Genomic DNA, 10,456 nt, shown 5'->3' with positions numbered 1-10,456 from the left:
TAATTTAGTCAATTAATATAGATTTAATAAAGTAAAAGTGCATTTTTTAAGGGATCATAAATTCTATTAATTTTAAAAATCCGATTTTACGTATTATAATTTTTTTAATTCGGGCATTCTGACAGAATATGTTTATGATTATATTCAAAAATAAAAATATTCTTGAACCATAGATAATAAAAATATTGTTGAACCTATTTCTTGATCATGATTTTAAAAACTTGTAGAATAACAAATCCTTGAATAATCAATTGAAGAATAAAAACAAAAAACACATTACTTCTTATAGAATACGGGTAACAATTGTTAGGAATTACATTTATTGTTAAGGAATAAAACTAAAAAACAATCAAAACGGGAAAGAAAACATCAAAATCTAACAACGACTAATACATTCTACAAGCATAATGTGGTTCGTTTTAATTTTGTGGTCTGTTCTTCAAGCATCAACATGTGTGATTCCAACAGAATTGGAATTCGTCTTTCCATTCCAATAGAATTGGAATTTTTGATTCCATTCCAATAGAATTGGAATCTCACCAATTTCATCCATTGAATTATCTACATAAACACTCTTCCATTCTCTATTCTTTTCTGCATCGATTCACAATCAATATTTAATATAAAAGAAAAATCACCCCTACATTCCTTCTCTTCTTCGTTTTCAGTCAAGAAAACACCACCTAAGTGTATGTTTTCTAGTGCAAACCTGAATGAAGAGTGCCTTGAAAAGGGTCTCAGGAAAAGCAGTGATGTTGGCAGTGACAACATTGAGCTTCAAAGATTCAAAAACCTCACAAATCTTGACCACCGTGTCTCTTCTTTTCCTACATTTCAAACTCACCAATTATATCTTCTATCCTACGTATGACACGTTTAACTGTAATTAACAGTTTAACACAATCATCAATTTGAGATAAAATCATGAGAGTATGTAAAAACAGTTCAAGACTTTGACTTACTTCAATAATTTCAATCGGAAAGGCCCTTGAATCACTTGTATCTGGAGATTGTTGAATCCTTTTCTTCTTTGATTTTTCCGTTGACATGAAAACTGTGTCCTGATCAAATTTGTAAACCCCAGATTCTGATTTTTGAGACTCTAGTTTCATTATCTCCTCTTGAATAATCATCCCTTGGAGGCCGCTGATGACTGAGTTCCGTCTGGCGAACTTGAATCACAGTAGCCGGAAAATGTTACCTCCAATCCGCCCCAACTGTATTTCAGAAATTGTAGAAGAAAACAATGGATTCAGGTTTATACAACAAAGAGAAAACGAGGAGATCATATGATTAGTTAATTAGTATGATTACCTATTGAATTCTTCGGTTTAGAGAAACATATTTGTCTCCCAATAGTTTTTATACTCACCTGCGTCGCTGCTTCACTGGTCCTTGTCGAGAGCTCCATTTCTAGGGTTTGTAATTCGAGAGCAGCTTGAGCTTCGCCGTCCGACTCCGAGCCAGAATCAGAACCTGATGCAGACTGGAATAAAGGGGAAATGATGGCTAGATGGACAAGGGTGGGGGTGTCAATTTGTTCAATTTAGGGTTTTCAGAAATCGGTTTTTAGATAAAGAGGGGAAGGAGATTTAAACTGGAGAGATACCATGATTATAGGGATTATTTTTGGAAGTTATTGAGCAAATGACTAATTTACTGTTATTTATTTATTTAATTATTTATTTTTTTCATTTAATTTTGTTTGGCCCACATTTATGCATACGATAACACAATACTTAGTTTAAACAAGTGAACCTATATATATATATATATATATATATATATATATATATATATATATATATATATATATATATATATATATATATATATATATATCAAACGCTGCCTAGCACATACAGTAATCATACATATAATGTACCGATACAAACATTACGGGGTTGTTGACTGGGAGCACTAAGCAGTACAGTCTCAACCCAGCCCAACTACATCAACACATATGACCGATATACATATAGCCATAACAGATAACAGGCAGATCTAACAGATCACTAAGAATAGCATCATCCTACCTACCATGATGCAAATCTAACATATCATCACAGTACTCAGTCATATGATAAATCAGGATAATGATCCAAAGGCCCGACCTTGGTGCCTTAGACCCTGTTAGCACAGTAAGGAAAACTCACCTCACAAGTAGCACTGATCGATAAGATCCATAACTCCGATTTCCACACCTGACTCAAATGCCTACAACCAACATGTGACTACCTCTATCAAAGTCCCGAAATACCCTCAAATTCAAATCAATAAACCATGGTCAGATTCATAGTCAATAGTCAAGGTCAACTGTCCATGTTGACCCAACTCGTTGAGTTCCTTCGGAACTCAAATAATCGTGAAAACCCTGTGAACTTGCCGAGTCGAAAAGACAACTCATCGAGCTCGTATAATGTCTAGAAGATCTGGGAAACCCCCGAGCCAACTTGTCGAGTTTGCCCCGTCTTAACACATTCAACCACTTTCTAAGCGAGTCTAATGCCCCAAACTATAGATATGGTTCCCTAGGACTAAGATACCACATAAAGTTGCTATCTTTACGTGCATGCATGGCATCAATGGGCTAAAACACTCAAACAAAGCTTATTAAGGGACTTAGAGTATAAAGGAGGGCCAAGACTTGATAAAGTTAGCAACTTTAAGTCCAAGGAGGCCATGAGATGACCAAATCTGAAGTCATAGCTTCATGGCATGCTCAAATCCAAGAATGACTCTAATATAGGCCAATAATGACCATAAACCCTCAAATGAAGTGATCTAGCAACTAAATGATCAAGGTAATGACTTTATACCTCAATATAACTGCAACAGCAAAGAAGATCCCAGATCTAATGCCTTCCACGCAATTAAACCTCTTCAAGCTCCAAGTTCCTTCCAAAAGAGTAGCGAAAATCACCCTCCACGCTCACACACTCACACACACACAAAATGAGAGGGAATGGAAAAACTAGAGTTTCTCTGGACAAAGGGAGCAATAAGGAGGCCACCCAAGGAGTATAAGGTCCTTAAATAGGGTACAACACCCTAAAAATTAGGGTTTTATGTTCAGCCACCGACTCGTCGAGTTGGGGCCCTTCAACTTGTCGAGTAGGTCATGAAGAATACGCAACCCTTATTAATTCAACACGACGAGTTGGTGCCTCCCAACTTGTTGAGTTGCCCTGAATATATATATATATATATATATATATATATATATATATATATATATATATATATATATATATATATATATACCTTTAAATTCATACCTGAAGATTGGGATGTTACAAGAGATTTTCGAGTGTACCCTCAAAATACTTTAATCTGAAAGTGTTTCACAACTCTTATTGATCCAAGCAATTCTATATCACGTTTTCCTCACAATTTTTGTGTTTGTTTAGGATTTTATTATAAATAGGGATTATGTTTATCTTAATTTTATTGAGTGTTTTCTAGCAGCTCTATACCCCGTTTTCCTTGCTTAGTTTTATCTAGGGTTTCTCTGGAAAAAAGGGGTGATAAGGAGACCCCCAAGGAGTATACAGTCCTTAAATAGGGTACAACACCCTAAAAATTAGGGTTTTATGTTCAGCCATCAACTCATCTAGTTGGGGCCTTCCAACTCATGGAGTAGGTCTTGAATAATATGTGGCCCTTGTTAATTCAACACGACGAGTTGCCCTATATATATATATATATATATATATATATATATATATATATATATATATATATATATATATATATATATATATATATTAATCAATACCTGAAGATTGGGATGTTACAACTCTCCCCCACTTAAATTGGATTTCGTCCCCGAATTCCATCTTTACCTTTCTCATCACGCTACATAATCTTAGCCGCGCTACCATATCCTGAGAAAACTATTACCTCCCCAAGGCAACTCGAAACACCCCTAGAAAAACACACCATATTGTAGAAGAACGGCCTTAAACACTCGCAGAACCACCTCTATCTCTTCTAAGACTTGGAATCTCAATTTGGCCTGACTTCCTGGAAGACCACTCGCTCTGATTCATTACCAAACCAATTCCATAACAACTCAATCTGAAACAAATAAGTCCAACCCAATTTACTTTGATGCTTAGAGGGAAGAGATCATTGATCATTTACAACTGCAGATCATTTACACATAAATTAGAGCTCGTCACTGAATTCGCCCCTTACCAATACGCACAACAAAACAACCACTCGAGAAACGCACTCGGACATAAACGGCCTTCTCGAACAATCAAAACCAAACAAAAACTGCCAACCTGGAGGAAACAATCCATGATCCTATGAAAAGTCCCAATCCTTATACTTATCCAAACTTAGGTATCGAATTGATCTGACTCGCTGACAGAGCTTCAATACTAACCATCACTGATTCCATTCCCATTATCCCTTAAACTGATTACTCAACCCTAGAAACTAGAGGTTCCTACCAGAAAATAGAAACACAGATCATACGCTGCTGCCGAAAAATCTATACCGGACAAAAGAGATTCGAGAATCCTTCCAAAGGAAGCTAATTTTATGAAAAATTTTCCAAGGATAACGTGAACAATGGGAGACAAACTGGGAGATGAACCTTTTTGTGACGATCGAAAATGCTTCCTTTAACTCCCAAACCAATATACACATCGTTGCTAACTCGTAACCGCAAACACCCATGACTGGCCCGATCAGCCTCGGGCTGGAATACCAACATGTCGAATCCAATCAACTCCTCCTGGGCCTCCGTGCCTACGAATTACAATCGGCCTGCACCGGGTATCTTGGCCTACTACGTAGAGTATGACCGCCTCAACCAAACTAAACACAATATGTCTTCGAAGAGACCATCAGGATCAAGTATGCAAATAACACCGACAAACATCAATCATACAGCTCCCTGTCACCTACTATTTTCTCATAGTATACAATATTGCAGGTGATTTCCACAAAGCAACATGCGGAATACTAGGAGAAGATCTAACCCGGTTCCCAGAAGCTGAAAGACATGGACACTCTAACCCAACAACCCTTCGATTACACCATTATGATGACATTACACCTTCCGCCTGGAGCTTGCGACTCGCACATTGAACCAAAAGATCCTTCACTTATGTCATAGTCTCCCAGAGTATAGACCTAGCACGGATACACTCGTGATTCCAAACGCGAGTTTCCACCATATTCCCCCTCGAAAATTGTGACAACCATCAAATTCTAGTCAAGTCAAAGTCAAACAAACTCAACAAGTCAAACTGGTCAACTCAGTTAACCCTTGTATACTAAGGTTTGCGTTATGTAATTACTCTACAACTCGCTATTCTAATGAGAAATCATCAATTAAAAAGTTTGTATATCTAGATTTCCTTAACCTAAAATTGTGGTAAGTAATGAACCAAACCGATAAAACAATGCTGCATACTCATCGGGAATGTGTAGGACCCTTAAACATGGCTTAACAGGGTTTACGGACCATGCATTGTGAAGTCGGACACTCAAAAGTGTCATAAACGAAACCTCTCTCGATCATTTTCACTTTATCTCTCTCTATGGGAAATCTCTCCCAAATCTCTCTCAAAAGTTCCTATAACTTTTTGAAATCATTCGGCTCATCCCGACCCTTAACCAGGTCAAAATCCTCTTAAAACAGGGCGAAAACGAGTAAAATAGGCTTAAGGACCCGAAACCTACTCTATAGGGTCGAACCCTCTTAGAGCCGAAAGTCCCTTTAAGGACCGAACTGCTAAGAAGCGAAACCCCAGGTCCGATAACGAAGCCTCAGGACCGAACCCGAAGCCTTCGGGCCCGAACCTCCCATGAAGAACCGAAGCCACCTTCCGGCCGAACTCTCATACCTTCGCTCCATTTCGCCTTCGGCCAATGACCAAATGGGGCCGAACCTCGGCCGGGACCGAGAGGTCTCGCAGGAAGCCCAGTTTTTCCTAGTTTTCGACTACGACTTCATTTTAAGCCTGTTTTTCATTATTTTAATGCGGGATTTTCACCCAAAACTTTATTTTAACATATAAGTCCCTATATTTATTAATAAACCATGTTTTTAGGGGTAAATCTTATCCAAGAAGAGTGGGTGAAGTATAAGAGGTGGAGTGTTGACTTTTCTTTAGTTTATGACACAAGCAACCACCCATACCCACCCCATGACCAGCCACACTCCTCCCACCATACCTAGGTCATGTCAATATACTTTCTCATCATTTCCAACCATTTCCCACATTCTTAGAGGTAGAACATCCACCCTCTCTCCTCACACTTCATTCATTCTCTCATTCTACACCAAGAATCAACCTCCAGACTCTCTCATCATTCTTTCTCAATTTCGAGAACTTCGAGGCATACTCAAAGGCTTTTCTCCTTCATTTGGTAAGTTTCATCATCTTTATTATGATTATTACTCATCCTTCTACTCAAAAATCATAGAAATCTTACACAAAAATTGTCTCCTTCATGTTAGGTTCTCGATTCTTCAAGGCATCTTCTAAGTGTTCTTGAGTTGAACACTTCTTTTCATCAACATCCATCCACTAAGAACACAGAAGGTGATTTCATACCCCTATATTTTCATGTTTTCTTAAGTTTTAAGGGGGGGGGGGAATACAACTTAAAACAACAAGAATACAACTAAACTCTTCCAACAGCTTTCATTAGAAAAGTTGGACTCCATTCACAGACTTTTTTGGACAACTTAAATATTTTATTTTTCAAAACTGCACTAGGTGCAAATAGTTCAAGTCCTTAGCTTTAAAATAACTACTTGCACATCTCCATGCGATTTTTCTACGATTTATGGTGATTTTTACAAAACTGCCTATCATTTTATAAACGAACTCGGACCAGTATGTGAATATGAACATTTTAACACAAGTTAAAGACGTCCAAAAATCAAAATAAAAATTAGGAATAAACTAGACAAAATTTATGAACTTCCAGGATTTACAGATCTAGTTTTCGACTTTGTATGATTTTTCTATGATTTTTCTAAAACAGTGCTGAAAGGCTAAAAACTTGTTAGTAGCTTATAACTTTCATAACACTTTGTATTATGTTGATCAAAGTGTATAACAATAAGATCCAAATATTAAATGTACTTTATTGTTAGTTTATCATTATAAACTGAAATTTAGACGTTCATGATAAGGTTTACTCATTCATTTCGAACACATATAATAAACTTCAATGAGCATAGTTTATAGATTTTTACTACATGAAAAAGGTTTTACCCTCAAAACAAATGGGTTTTTCATATCCTACGTGATAAACTATAATAAGTAATATTTTAAGGAATTTGTATCACTAATTTATTCAGAAAAGGTGATTTTACTTCCTCCACGGAAGAGGTTTTAATATCAAACTATGTGTAAACTAGTTAACTTAGGTTGTGAGGCAATTCTCTACCCGTACGTTCGAGTGCGGTATCCAAATTCTTGTAAGTTATAACCAGGTCTCTTATAGGGATAGCGTGATAATTGTGTATAGATCTATATTAGGTTTGGCACCCCACACCTTGCTGCTAGCTACAGTGGGACCGGTAGGTCTACGGGTGACAAGAGTCATAGTATCTAACGTCTGAAAAACGTTCTGCGGGTTATTTCTAGTCATAGTATGGTTATAGCGACTCACATAGGTAGTTAACAATCTTTCAAGTTTACAAGGAAACTTTTACCTTAAAAACGGGTTTACTTCTAAATCAAACCAGTTTATGTTGATTTAAACTTACATTTTTATATCTTTAAGTATGGTAAATACTTGTTCATTTTCGGTCCTGGGATTTAGGACTACATAACTTTTATAAAGCAAATATTAGATTTTCTTTGGAACATATTCTATTAACACTACATCTCGTCTAGAATTGTTAGACTTCAACGGTTCATTTAACTCAATTTATATATAACTTATATACACTGAGTGATCATAGAAGGAATCGAAGGGTCCTTCTAAAGTTCATTATCGCATAACATAGGAGCCTTCATTCCACATTTAACTAAGAAATTATTGGATTTTCTGGAAATTATACTCTATCACTTATACCAGGAAAATGGTTTCTTCCTCAAACAAAACTCTTATGAACTCACCAACTTAATTGTTGACATTTTTTTTTAAACTACTTGTATTCTCAAGAAATTAGTGAAACAGGAAAACCAACAGCATTTTGAGGATGGGATGATAAATCGTCAAACAGTTCATTTTGTCATCATAATGTAATTGATTTGAATCATGTATTCATATACTTTGGTGTAACTTTTTCAATTATATTTACGATGGTTGTATTTACTTTGAGCACTATCATACTCGTTGTTGTGATACTATACATGAAGTCCTTCACCCCCGAACGTTTCCAAAATCCTTGGTTTGGGGGTGTGACAAAAATGCCACTCACAATCTTCTGGAAGAACCGACTTTAACACTGATGAGAATTTATCGAAGCTATCCCCCAGTCCCGACCGGGGATACCACCAGATACACACCCAGTTGATCCTTGAAAAGGTATCGACCGCAAACCTCACTCAAAACCAATCCATATGATGAACCAAACCCAAATACACTCGACTCTTAATCATGCCATTACCAACCGCCGCCTTGATAACCAAAGATCTTAATGCCCAAAAATTCTTATGATACTACCAACTCCTATCAGCTCAAGTGTACCCCTACCTGGGCAACCACTCGAAACTATCAAGAAGGGCTTTATGACTTGCAACATCCCGACCAACTTCCAAATTGAAACAAGATCTCAATGACAACTTGCAAACCAGTGGAAATAACATGCATACTTCCTATAAATACTTCCTGATACTCCTCATAACCCTTACTGCTCCCTTTATCCAAACCATCCGATTAAGATATTTTCTCGGATTCCTTCTACACCGATCCTGAAAGTACCATATGCAAGAGAACTGAGAAATTATGACTTCTGGGCCCACCACCCATAAACATTCCGCTTGGCATCAAAAGCTGAGCCTTGGTCAAACTGGACAGATTCCTCCACAATGCATAAATCTCCTAGAGGCCTTCCAAATGCCACCAAAAACCTAAGCCCCCGGAAACCAAAAACCAAAGCCTTGGTCAAACTTGGACTTAACCATCACTCCTTGAATCTTTTGGATAACCCCTGTTGAATGAGAACTCAATGACCAAAGGTTGAGTTGTAACATCCTAAAATTCGAGACCAAAAATTTTATTTTGATTAATTAAAAACTGCTTAATAAATTTTTCTCAATCATTTAATAACATTCTTAATATAAAAATTATCAGAGTTCTAAATCCCAATGATCATCTAGTGCGGAAAACATGGTGTGATGCGCTGCGATCGCCCCGAGCTCCTTCCTTGGAAAACAATTAGTACCTAAAACAAATAGTTGAAAACCGTAGGCACGAAGCTTAGTGAGTTCCCCAGATACCACATACCATACATATCAACTGATCCATACGTTCCATACATAACCATGAGCCATGCATAAAAAACATATTCATAATCAAGTAAGGTGCTATGTGCCAAACATAGTCTTGCTATTATGCCACGGGCCACACGTGGTCTTCCTTGTCAAGCCTGGGGCCACTCCCTGGGTCTTACAGACAAGTGCCAAGGTCCACTCCCTGGTCTTCTGCGCAAGCATCACAAAGACAACTATACATACTACTCTACTAGGCTACTCAGCATATAGTGTGCCATTAGCCACCTCCTGCACTTTCATACATAATAACATACAGTGCACCAGGAGCCTCCTCCTAGTCTTTCATACATATTTCCTAGGGCTAACCCCCAGGTCTTTCTACCATACATAATAACATATTGTGTGCCAGGAGTTGTCTCCTGGTCTTTCAAGCATAATGCCTAGGGCTAACCCCCATGTCTTCCTATCATACATAAACAAAATGGGCCGACATTGTGGCCATAGACCCATACAAATAGTGAGAAGACTCACCTCACACTGCCGAAGATTCACTGAACACTTATGACTGCTTACCGACACTTCTAAACTACTGACCCTTCGGCTTCCTGAACTATCAATACCCAACATAACATTTAGATCACAATAATAATAAAAAGTCAACCCTGGTCAAACTTGGTTAAAGTCAACATCCAGTTGACCTGACTCGCTGATTTGGTCTACCAACTCGTCGAGTCCATACTCCTCTAACCCCATACAACACCTAATCCACTCTTCGAGTCTAGCAATAACTCAACGGGTTCTCCTTCAACCACAAAATCGGGACCAACTTCATTCAACTCGTCGAGTTCATCCTTGAACTTGTCTAGTTCTTCATCCACATATGAATGTGTCTAGTCTGTGACTCACCAAGTTGTATGAACAACTCGTCGAGTCCATCTTCATAACTAAGGAGATTGCCTTAGACTCGCCGAGTTCTTCCTTTAACTCGTCGAGTACGATGAACTTCATGAGCATTATGGACTTGGGCCGACTGAGTC

General features: G+C 37.7%; 1 pseudogene; it reads right to left on the bottom strand.

Annotated features, from left to right (window-relative positions):
* Positions 1-561: 561 nt before the first annotated feature.
* On the bottom strand, positions 562-2,080 carry LOC145036368 (transcription factor bHLH35-like; annotated as a pseudogene).
* Positions 2,081-10,456: the final 8,376 nt, after the last annotated feature.

Source organism: Lactuca saligna, chromosome 3, assembly GCF_052625555.1.
Source record: "Lactuca saligna cultivar CGN05327 chromosome 3, ASM5262555v1, whole genome shotgun sequence".
Lineage (NCBI taxonomy): Eukaryota > Viridiplantae > Streptophyta > Magnoliopsida > Asterales > Asteraceae > Lactuca > Lactuca saligna.
This window is presented reverse-complemented; position numbering and strand designations above follow the sequence as displayed.